This window comes from Tupaia chinensis, unplaced genomic scaffold (assembly GCF_000334495.1).
Source record: "Tupaia chinensis unplaced genomic scaffold, TupChi_1.0 Scaffold145280_1, whole genome shotgun sequence".
Classification (NCBI taxonomy): Eukaryota; Metazoa; Chordata; class Mammalia; order Scandentia; family Tupaiidae; genus Tupaia; species Tupaia belangeri.
In genome coordinates, this window is record NW_006205141.1 from 410092 (window position 1) to 422769 (window position 12678).

The 12678-nt window shown below is 44.5% G+C and overlaps 1 long non-coding RNA gene and 1 pseudogene across 1 annotated transcript in view; both read left to right on the plus strand.

The window, feature by feature from the left end:
• The window catches only part of LOC102483372 (uncharacterized), a 69182-nt gene extending 59289 nt beyond the window's left edge, over positions 1-9893 (plus strand). The window contains exon 3 of the long non-coding RNA XR_337312.1: positions 9796-9893. This is a non-coding gene — a long non-coding RNA (uncharacterized LOC102483372). The remainder of the gene's footprint in view (positions 1-9795) is intronic.
• Positions 9894-10831: 938 nt separating this feature from the next.
• LOC102483657 (elongation factor 1-alpha 1 pseudogene) lies at positions 10832-12206 on the plus strand (annotated as a pseudogene).
• The last annotated feature ends 472 nt before the right edge of the window (positions 12207-12678 follow it).

Genomic DNA, 12678 nt, shown 5'->3' on the forward strand with positions numbered 1-12678 from the left:
GGTCTCAAGTTCTTGACAGTGGAATGTGATAGGCAGTTAGCTAGAAATGAGTGAGTAGCCCTAAGAAAATAGCAGAAGGGCATCAGTCACATTAATCACAACTACGGCATTACAACCAGGCCATCTGCAGAGACTCCTTCCTCCCACTTGGCTCCTGGTGTCAAGAAGGCAAAGCAGATCTCTTATTCCTTCTTTAGTACCTTAGGAAGACACATGGGATAGTTGTAAATTTCCCTTTATCACTCCTCATAAATACAAAGGTACCCAACTGGACATTTTGGTCAACATCCTAATTCCAACTAAGGCAATAAACTAATTGGCCAGTTTATCCAAATTAGGATGTTCATATCTCCTAAGTCTATACTGAACATGCAGGATAAGGTCATTGAATTCCTCACCTGTGAGAGATACACAGTGCAGGAAAAAGCCCATGAATGCAACAAAGAAGTCAGATGCCATGACAGGCCTTCCCCTGCTAAATATTCATTATCAGCTCTTGGAATAAATGTTAACACCTAAACCCTTCCCAGTGCAGTTGTCCTTCTTTAACAGCTGCCCACCTACGTGCCTATCAGCCATGGGAGTGTACTCCTTTCCTATTAAAAATTCTTACTTTCCTTTTAAAACTTCCTTTTTCCTTTTTTAAAATTATTTATTTAATTTTTATTTATTCATTCATTTAGTTTTAATATAATCAGAATGAGACAGAGAGAGAGAAGGAAAGTGAGAAAGCAAGCCACTAGGTCCAGGGCTCGAACTGTGGTTGGCCATGTGGGAGTGTCTAGCACCTTAACTACCATGCCACCTGCTGGTCCCCCCTTTTCATTCTTTACTAGTGTTTGTAGTTTTTCATTCTGCATCTCAGGATGGGTCTTTAATCTTAGAGACCTAGACCTAAAAAAATGTATATATTGTACACAGCACAGATCAACTTTCCCATCCTATAACAGTTTCAATATGTCTGCAGCTCTGAAGAAAAATGGGAAAAATTTGTTCAGAGGGACAGGCAGGTGGAACTGTGAACCCAAGCACAGTGATTTCCCCAGGGCTTCCTCTTGTGTTTGGAGGCCCCTGACTAGACCACAAAATTGGGAAGGTGGAGGTAGGATGCTTGGGAACCACTAGGGATCCCCAGGATCTGGGCACCCTCTGTGGGGATATTAGGAGTCCAGGTGCTTCCCATCCCCAGAGTGGTAACCAGCACATCTGAGGATGGGCCCTAGAAGAACAATGTCGGCTGGTGGCATTGCCCCAGTATCAGACCTACGCTGGTCCCCACTTGCTAGTCAAATGGAAGGAAGGAAGGAAGGCCCAATGTGTGGGCTTGGGCCACCATGTCTGCACTGACCTGCTCAGTTCCCACTGGCAAAGGGCACTCGAGAGTGCTGGTCACCTTCACTCCCAACAGCCTGACACACAGGTCCCAGAAAGAGCAGTACTGTTTCCTAGTTGCCTACAGAGCCACTCACTGAGGGGTGGATGCCAGCCTGATGCCTCGGCACAGCGGGACAATTCTGCCATGCCTTGGCCTCCTGGAACTGTGTCCTGGACACCAGGTGGAATTCCTTCCCTTGTTGGTGCCCCCGGAGCTCTGGAGCTCTGGATAAAAACAGTATAAAAGCGGCTGCCAGGTGGAGCCAGAGAGGGGGACCAATTCGGATGGCAGAGTGGTGATTGCAGGTTGCCCGCCAGCAACCCCGCTCTGTCCTGGCCCACCTGGATTCTTGGATTCCACCGGGAATTGTGTACAGCACTGTGAGATCTTGCAGCAGGAGATTTGGAAAATATTTTTATGAAGTCGTCTTGGTTAGGGACAGCTGGTAGAAAGGAGAAAGATTGCTCAAACCTTCCCTCCCTGCTGCAGAATGGTTTCAAAACAGGGGGAGACTGTGGGAAATTTCTTGGAGACCCAGACAGACCAGGAGACCCAGTCTCACCTCCCAGAACTGTATGTTTTTGCAGCTCCCCAGCAGACTAGAAAATTCTTCAGTGGCTGGGCAGGTGTGGACAGTATAAGTGAAACCATTGAAAGGACTTGCAGAGAACATTAACTAGTAGCTTTTATTCTATCATTTTGTGCCGGGGTCCAGCCTTGGCAGTGGTGGGTGACTCATACACAGGAAGGTGACACGGGTGATCAGGAACAAAAAAATGAGACTAAGACCTCAATGCCTCTTATCTTGTTCTGAGCCGACCCCAGCCAGAGCCAGCTCCAGGCTGCCGCACTAGCGGCTACCAAACACACGTATTTATTGAGGGATGTCTTACAGGAGTAGGAGGGGTGAGGGGGAAATAAAAGTTTTTCTCTAAGAAATAGGGAATTCAAGGCACAGGAACAGTGATCATAAAATATGATGTCTGTCTTGTTTGAACAGATGAAGCCAAACACAGTTCTCAAAACGAAGGAGTCTATTTGTCTGGTGCATTTTATTCTTCGGTCTTGATTACCAGACAGGGTCTTTTGAAGAGGGGGCTTGGAGGAACCTTGGTAACTTCAGTCCTAGGTCAGCTTGATAACTTCAGTCCTGGATCAGGGCGGCAACATTGCTGGTTGCAAAGACCTAGATAGAAATCTTATCTTGTTAAGTAAAGGCACAGTTAATATATGGACTATCTATGTATTACATCAAAAGATGGTGAGTCTATTACCCATATGGGAAAGGAAGATGATCTTGTAGCTCAGGAGACAACACAGGATGTTTTATTATCAGTTTTTTATAGTCAATAGCACATAGATGAGAAACTCTTTGTAGTTGAAAACTACCTGTTGCTTTAGATAAGAACTCCCAGCTAAGATAGTTAACCTTTCTCTGGATCCTTCAGGTTTGTTCATCCTGTCGTTGTCAGTCAGGCTTTTCCTTTCTTTATAAAAAACCCACGGGTTTCTGTATTTTGTTTGCTGAGTCTGTCAATTAGTGAGTTCTTTTTTGTTTTATCTGTGAGTCTCTGTTATGTGGTGAATGTGCTGACTTTGCCTAGCATGAGTTAACTTTGGCCTGTAGCTTTAACAAGGGCTATTTACATAAAACTAGCTTTAAACTAACTTAGTTTTCATATGCTACTAATGCTACTTTGGCTTATACTAATTTGACCTAACATATGTTAATTTTGGCTTAAACAAACAGATGGGGGAGTCTCAAACTTCCCAGCGCTCTCGTGCCCATCTTAGGAAACCACATTTCTACAAGATCACTAATTGGCTTTATTGTAATGATTGGGGGTGATATTTTACCCTTGCATGGTACCGTAATAACAGTAAAACTCACGGGAGAGAAATTGAATACCAGCCAGTACAATGACACAAGGGAGGGCTCGTAAACTGGGCCTTGCCTCACAGTTTCTTCCCAGTCCAGGTCTTGCCTTTTAGACATGGGAGCAGCCTCTTTACCAGCTTGTGTTGTCTGCATGGCCCCATCAATTTTGTAAGGGAGAAGATCTTCAGAGTGCACCACAAAGCCCAGAAGCTATCGAGAAAATGGCTGACCATGGAAAGTTTCGAGAAATTGTATTTTTACATACATCATGATAAAGTTAAATGACAAGAGACAAGGGTTGAGATCACTGCGGCAAATGTATGTGCAATAATAAGAATGTTGATTTCATCATTCCTTGCAACCAAAATTTAAAAATCACAACCATTAAGAGGAGTTGAGTTTTTAAAATTCCATACATGCATATAACACAATACTACAATCATATGTGTTTTGGGTTTATTTTTATTTCTTAAATGAGATAGTCCTCATACTACTAGGAAATATGTTCACAGTAAACTGTTAAATAAAAACACTGTTGCAGAAGTTGCTTTAGTGTAAAAATAAAGAACATAAGTATTTATATATTTTAAAACCTTTTAAAAAAGATTTTTGTTTTAGCATGTGTGCACTTGCCAGTAATAGAGCCAGATGCAGTGAGAGGGAAAGTGAGAAACCACACCCAATGGGGGATGGTCATGCTCCAATTCATTCTCCTCCCTTCTCCTCCTAGGATCTTGGGTATGCATGCACACATGACTGGTGTGATTTTTCCAGCCACCTGGTCCAGGACTCAAACTGCGGTCAACCCTATAGGAGTTCAGTTCATCTGCTAATCCCTCTTTGAAACATTCTTTTTTATGAGAAGGCAAATCATTTTGAATATTTAAAGCTATTTCAAAAAACAAGAGTACGTTTCCTCCTGTTTGGATACTTATGATATAGCAAATATGTGTTATAATGACAGAAGGTAGACACATCAATCAATTAAACAAATACAAGACCAAACAAATATGATCAACTGATTTCTAACAGATATGCAAAAGGAATTAATTGGAGTAAGTACAGCTTCTTCATCAAGTGAGGCTAGAATAATGATATCCCTGGTTGAAAGGGACAGGAAGAAAGAAGAAAAAGAAGTAACAGAAAAGAAAATGAGGAAAGAAGGAAGGGAGGAAGGAAGGAAGAAGGAAGGAAGGAAGAAGGAAGGAAGGAAGGAAGGAAGGAAGGAAGGAAGGAAGGAAGGAAAAAAGATCCTCAATGGAAATACCTAAACCTCATGGGTCATACAAACATTACTCCAAGTAAATCATGCATACAATAAATTGGCAAAATTATATAACACTTCTTAGAAATTTAAGAGAAGGGACCAGCAGATGGTGTTATGGTTATATCACTGGACTCCCATGTAGTCGACCACAGTTCAAGTCCTGGACCTGGTGACTTAAAATACACCAGGTGTGTGTGCATGTGTGTCCAAAATCCTGAAAGGAGAAGGGTTTGTGGTGTGGTCTTCCCCTGGGGTGGTGATTTCTTGCTTTCTGTCTCTCTGTCTCTCTCTGTCTCTCCAGTGACTGGACACACCCTATAGCAAATGTCTTTCAAAAAGAAAAGAAAGAAAGAAAGAAAGAAAGAAAGAAAAAGAAAGAAAAGAAAGAAAGAAAAAGAAAAAGAAAAAGAAAAAGAAAAAGAAAAAGAAAAAGAAAGAAATCTAAGAGGAATAAATTGGGATCTAGGGCTAGGCAAGAACTATTAGACTTGACATCAAACTTGTGATCTATAAAATGAAATGGATTGGGATCAGCAATTGGCATAATGGCTATGTTGTTGGACTCCCATTTAATTGACCACAGTTTGAGTCCTGGATCCAGTGGCTTAAACTCATGCCGGTTGCATGTGCATGTGTGCACAAAGTACTGAGAAGAGAATGGAGGAGAAGGGATTGTGGCATGGCCATCCCCCTTGGGGGGTAATTTCTTGCTTTCTGCCTCATTTCTCTCTCTGTCTTTCTGATGAGTGCACATACCCTATAGCAAAAACCTCTCGAAAAAAAGAAATAAATAAATGGATAAATTACAGTTCATCAACTATATACCCCTAGGCAGTGTGAAAGGCGTTTTAAAGAAGGGAGAATAACTGAGGATTAGCCTTGAAAAAGTATCTGCAAACCATATATTCATCCAAGGGCTAGCATCTGGAATGTGTAAAGAATCCTCAAAGTACACACACACATGCAACAAATAAACAACTCATTTCAAAATAGACAAAAGGCACTGAGAGTATTCTCATTGAAGATACAAAAAGGAAAATCAAGTACTTGAATAGATGTTAGCCATTTCATAAGAATACAAACTGAAATGATAGTGAGAGGGGCCAGTATGTGATTAAGGCAGCTGGATCCTTCATGCTCAACCACACAGTTAGAGTCTCGGACCTGGTGGCTTGAAAAATATACCAGGTGTGTGCCTGTGTGTGTGTGTGTGTGTGTCCAATACTCCAAGAGGCAGAAATGGTGGAGAAAGGATTGCAGAAAGTAAGATGCTTGGGCTTGAAAACTTGACCATGGGGACATGGGAGGGGGGGATTTCTCTCTCACTCTCACTCTCACTCTCACTCTCTCCCATGAGCACACAAGTCCTGCACCAAATTAAGAAAGAAAAAGTCACAGTGAGATAGTTCAACACAGCCATCAGAATGTCTTTAACAGAATATCCTAAGTGTCACATGTACTGGTGAGGCTGTGGAAAAAGTGGGTCTCTACATATCAATGGAGGTATGTAAGATTGGATTTCCACTCTCAACAACAGTGTCATAGTTTTTAAAACTAAAGCACACACCACAAAACCAACCACATGCAGGAGCTCTAGAACCAGAAACACACAATGACTATGCCCTCTTCTCCTCCTCACCCCCCAACCCCTGATATTTGTCCCAAACAGGTGAAAACTTATGGTGCGGTAAAAGCTTTGCTCAGGAGGTCTGGGATGCTCAGAACCTGCACATTCCAAAGACCTATCTGGCCTTGCTTGAGTCCTGGGAGGAAGCCTCTAAGCCCCTGGAAATTCTCCGTGCTGAGACTGTCTTGGTTCATGAAGTTCACAATAACAACATGGACTATGGGGGAGGCCTAGGGTCCTGTAGTGTACTTCAGACCTTCAGGGGAGTCAGCTTCATGGACTCCCATGTGTCCTTCTGGGCAGACATAAAGCCCACGACCAGACAATACTTACATGCAGAAAAGATGTACTTGAAAAAACTGGGACAAAAGGGACCAACAATTAGCATAATGGCTATGTCGCTGGACTCCCACGGAGTCGACCGCAGTTTGCTTCTTGGACCTGGTGGCTTAAACTCAAGCTGGGCGCGTGTGCGTGCATGCCCAAGATCCCGAGAGGAGAATGGAGGAGAAGGGATTGCGTGGCCATCCCCCCAGAGGGTGATTTCTCACTTTCTATCTCTCTGTCTCTCTCTGTCTGGTGAGCACACATGCCCTATAGCAAACACCTCTCCAAAAAAAAAAAAAAAGAACATTTTTTTTGTCCCAGTTTTTTTTTTTTTTTGAGAGGTTTTGCTATAGGGCATGTGTGCTCACCAGACAGAGAGAGACAGAGGGATAGAAAGTGAGAAATCACCCTCTGGGGGGATGGCCACGCAATCCCTTCTCCTCCATTCTCCTCTCGGGATCTTGGGCATGCACGCACACGCGCCCAGCTTGAGTTTAAGCCACCGGGTCCGGGACTCGAACCGCGGTTGAATACATGGGAGTCCAGCGACATAACCATTATGCTAACTGCTGGTCCCAAAATGGATGTTCTTTAATGAATGAATAGTGATTCAAACAGTAGGGGGAGTTGCAGGGACAGAGAGAAGGGTTTGGAGTTACGCACTGGAAGGAGAATAAACCTACCTGGTGTGAGGAGCTCATAGTTACATTATCCCTCACCTCACAGCCCAGTACCTGGGGAAAGGGGACCCTGACTGCACTGGGGGCTCTCTACATCCTCAGCCTCTTCCCCACACAGGTAGTCCTGACTGAGCAACATGGACTCCTCAACCATCCAGAGCAGGGGCTGCACTAGTGTGCAGTATCTGCAGACAAAAACATGAGAGTATATTTACAACATATGGTACAGCTTGACAGTCCAGAACAGTGTGCAGAGGAAAATGCATAGCCACATTTCTGACATACATAGTCTTATACTTTATATCATTTTATTTTTAATTTGCCAAAGAGAGAAGAAAAGTGAGAAAGAATACCCTAGGTGGGATGGCCATGCCACAATCTCTTCTCCTTCATTCTTCTCCAAGGACTTGGAGCACACATGCACATGGGTCCAGAGTCTTCTCCAAGCTTCTGCTCTAGGACTTGAACTGCACAGTCTGCTATGTGAGATCCAGTTGTTGTAACCATCATGCCACTTGCTGACCCCAATTATTCTTTAAGAAACTACATGTATGATAAACCAGTTAAAAGAAACAATTTTGTTATGGTCCATGAGATGCTTCCACAACTGAGGAAAATTGCTAGTTTTGCGTGCACACACATACACACACACACACAGTTTTGGTACCAACTGTACCCTAGATGTGTATGCTGTGTGGAAGGTGAGACGGTATGGTCCACTTCCTCTTTAGGAGAGGTCATCACATTTACTGCATGGCTGCATCTCCTTCCTGGGTTCTGGTTGTTGTGTGTCATAAATACTGTTTAGGTCTATCTTCCCCAGTCTGTGTAACCCCTACCCTTCCCCAAAAGCCCCTCTGATAATGGTGACATGCCCAGCCTGCAACTGGAAGGTGTACGAGGTCTTTGTTTGAAACCATGCTTTGCTCCAGTACTTTGATGTCTGGAGGTCATGCTGTTACCCCATAATCTTGTCATACAAGTTTCCTTTCTGTAGGTCCCTCACAGAAAGCATCTCACCACCTACAGCTGCCTGAGTCTTGCACACTGAGAGCTCTCCCTCCACTTCCTGCTCCCTGGGCAATGTTTGTACAGAGCCATGGGGAGGGGGTTCAAACAGCCTCTCTTCTATCCATGGTGGTGCAATGTTTCCCTTGAGAATGTGTCTCTTAGGAACCACAGCAGAAAAGCAAACCCATAACCCCACAGGTTGGGCTCACACCTCGCACAATAAAGAAAAAGTGGGGCCAAGTGATGACAGAAAGTCACACTCAAGGGACCAGCAGTTGGCGTAATGGCTATGTCGCTGGACTCCCATGTAGTCAGCCATGGTTCAAGTCCTGGACCTGGTGGCTTAAACTCACACCGGGTGCATATGCATGTGTACTCAGGACCCCAAGAGGAGAATGGAGGAGAAAGGATTGCAGTGTGGCCATCCTCTTCCCGAGGGAGAGGGGGTGATTTCTCACTTTCTGTCTCTGTCTCTCTCTGTCTTTCTGGTGAGTGCACATGCCCTATAGCAAAAACCTCTCCCCCCAAAACAAGACAAAACAAAACCCCAAAGAACAACAACAGCAAAAAAGAAAGTCACACTCAAGAGTAGTGTGACATCAGCCATGTGGGAAGGTAACACCAGGCCTGCTCTCCTTGTGATTTTAGTTTCAGGAAATTGATTAGTCTTTAATCATGCAGCATAATGATAAGCCCACCTTACAGGATTGTTGAAACATACATTTGTGGCCACAAACTCTAAAAAGGAGGCAGAAAAGTGAAATATACATTTCCATCTTCCAGGAGCTCTGCAGTTCTGGGACCATCTGTGTTCCTGCCTGCACTCCCTACAGGACTGGGGCTCCCAAAAGGGCTGAGCATGTTCTTATTTTCTAAAATGTATTGATCATCCTTTCAAATCAAAAAAAGGGAACCTAAGGTGATTGATGGACAGTTGTGCAGTGAGCACACAGCAACCTTCCCTGTTGCCCCGATGGGATGAGATAGGATGGGGTGGTGTGAGATGGTGTGGGATGGGGTAGGATGAGAGGGATGGGATGGGGTGGGATGGAATGAGAGGTGTCCCTGAGGGGAATACACAGGTACAGATAGGCAAGATAGCTTCTCACTTGGCTCCTGGGATTGAGTCCAAGCCTTTGTGACCGGGCTGGTCTGTCACTTCTGCTGCTCTCCCATGATCGAGGAGCTACCATTATAAAATTTTCTACTGTTCAGACAATGGGGAAAGCAGTTCTCAGCTTCATGCTGGCTTACCATTAGCTGAGCCCATATAGTTTAAAGGCCTGAACCCAAAGCTGAGAACTGCTATTTTAGTTACTGGGTCCAGGTTTTCCAGCTTCATGGCAAATGTGGAGATGTCTCAGAAGTGACAAAATACAAGTCTAGTGTGTCATTCCCCTTGTGCTATCTAAGCAGGTAAAAAAACTTTGTCATCACAAAATCCTCTGAGCTATAAATGTCACTTTCCTCCACTGTCTTCCTCATATGTGACAGGTCATCCAGTCCCCCATGGACTACAAGTCCAATACCATAGTTCTAGTCCTGAAATTGCATGAATGCTGCAGGAGAGAGCTCGAGTGAGTGGAAGCAAGCTTGGCCACCATCAGTCAAACCCTTGGGCTCTTGTAGGCACTCAAGCTCCAATAGTCTCTGAGGAAGGAGACAGAGAAGAGAATTCCACCATTCCCACCACCACCTTTTGGTTTCATTCAGCTGTGGCAGCCTGTCACCAGGTGAGATCTCCTTGAGTAAAGTCATGTACATCATGGCAAGCATTCCAGAGTTTAAAATGTCAAGCACTTGGTATTAATACAATATATTTCTTGTTTTCTCAAATATACAAAATATGCATTTCTAGAGGTGTTTTCTTTTTCTTTTTTATAAGAATCACTAAATTTGTAGCTGCAATGGCTGCCCCTGGTCTGCCAGCAGAAGTACTTGCCTGGGCAGCACTAGTTCCAGCCCCTCTTCTGCTGATGCAGCAGATCTTAGCTGGGGAGATAAGGCAGTGGGCCACAGTACTGGAAGAGCTTGGCGCCCTGTGCTTCAGGTAGTGGAGGGACAGATAGGTGACAGCAAAGACCAGTAGTTGCAGCCTACCCAAGGGCACCTGTACTTTTAACCCCAGTGAGTGCTCTGGGAGCTTTGAAATGAGGAAATAGCACAAACTTCTCTGGGTCCAGGGCAGACAGGGTGCTTCTCCAAACAGGGCAACTCCTTCCATCTACTGAACACATGGGGGGGGTGAGTGGAGGGGAGCACACAAAGGAACTGGAGGGAGCAGGGAAGTTTGGACTGTGGATTGCCAATTTTGAAGCAACTGGAGCAGGGCAAGATGGAGGTGGATTAAACTCAGGGGCATCCTTGCTTGTCTGCCAGGACTTCCAGGTCTGAGCCTGGAGGTGAAGAGGAAAGTAAGTGGCCTGCTGTGACAGGAACTGACGTATTTGCAGGGACATGGCATGGAATCCTGCCCTTGAAGTCAGAGAACAGCAGAGGGGTGTGGCGGGCACAGAGGTGGCTTGCACAGAACACCAAGGGTGGTTTCTCTGCTCTCTGGTCTGTAGAAAGGTACATGTCTTGATCCAGAACTAGGGGCTTTTTTGCAATGTGTTTGCTATCAGAACATACGTGTCATAAAAACCACCACTAAATCAAAGCCAAAATGTGAAAGGAGAAGACCCACATCAACATCATTGTCATTGGACACGTAGATTCCAGCAAGTCCACCACTACTGTCCATCTGATCTACAAATGTGGTGGGATCGACAAAAGAACCATAGAAAAATTTGAGAAGGAGTCTGCTGAGATGGAAAAGGTCTCCTTAAAATATGCCTGGGTCTTAGATAAACTGAAAGCTGAATATGAGCGTGGTATTACCATTGATATCTCCCTGTGGAAACTTGAGACCAGCAAGTATTATGTGACTACAACCAATGCCCCAGGACACAGAGACTTTCTCAAGAACGTTATTACAGGCCCATCTCAGGCTGACTGTGCTGTCCTGATTGTTGCTGCTGGTGGTGAATTTGGTGTCTCCAAGAACGGGCAGACCAGTGAGCATGCCATTCTGGCTTACATACTGGGTGTGAAACAAGTAATTGTTGGTGTTAACAAAATGGATTCTACTGAGCCACCCTACAGTCAAAAGAGATATGAGGAAATTGTTAAAGAAGTCAGCACCTACATTAAGAAAATTGGCTACAATCCCGACACAGTAGCATTTGTGCCAATTTCTGGTTGGAATGGTGACAACATGTTGGAGCCAAGTGCTAATATACCATGGTTCAAGGTATGGAAAGTCACCCATAAAAATGGCAATGCCAGTGGAACTACACTGCTTGAAGCTGTGGATTGCATCCTGCCACCAACTTGTCCAACTGACAAGCCTTGCATCTGCCCCTCCGGGATGTATACAAAGTTGGTGGTATTGGCACTGTCCCTGCTGGCTGAGTGGAGACAGGTATGCTCAAACTGGTGGTCACCTTTGCATCAGTCAATGTGACAATGTGACAACTGAAGTAAAGTCTGTTGAAATGTACCATGAAGCTCTGAGTGAAGCTCTTCCTGGGGACTACATGGTTTTCAATGTGAACAACATGTCTGTCCAAGATGTTTGATGTGGCAATGTAGCTGGTGACAGCAAAAATGGCTCACCAAAGGAAGAAGCTGGCTTTACTGCTCAGGTGATTATCCTGAACCATCCAGATCAATTAGTGCTGGCTGTGCCCCTGTACTGGGTTGTCACACAGCTCACATTGCTTGCAAGTTTGCTGAAGGAAAACATTGATCACCATTCTGGTAAAAAGCTGGAAGATGGCCCTAAACTTTTGAAATCTGGTGATGTTGCCATTGTTGTTATGGTTCCTGGAATGCCAATGTCTGTTGATAGCTTCTCTGACTATCCTCCTCTGGGTCGTTTTGCTGTTTGTGATATGAGACAGACAATTGCTGTGGGTGTCATCAAAGCTGTGGACAAGAAGGCTGCTGGAGCTGGTAAGGTCACCAAGTCTACCCAGAAAGCTCAGAAGGCTGAATAAATATCCCTGATTCCTGCCACCTCAGTGGTGGAAGGACAGTCTCAGAACTGTTCATCTCAATGGGTCATTTAAGTTTAATAGTAACAGACTTGTTAATGATAATGCATCATCATAGTTGACCACAGTTCGTGTCCAGACCTGGTGGCTTAAAACTCATGCCAGGCAAATGTGCGTGCATGCCCAAGAGCTGGAGAAGGGAATGGAGGAGAAGGGATTGTGGCAGGGCCATCCCCTCTAGGGGGTGATTTCTCGCTTTCTGTCTCTCTGTCTCTGTCTTTCCAGCGAGTTCATACACCCTGTAGCAAAAACTCTCCAAAAAAGAGGGACCAGCAGTTAGTGTAATGATAACAATGCATAGGAAAACCTTCAGAAGGAAAGGAAAATGTTTTGTGGACCATTTTGTTTTGCGTGTGGCAGTTTTAAGTTACTAGTTTTTAAAATCAATACTTTTTAATGGAAACAACTTGACCAA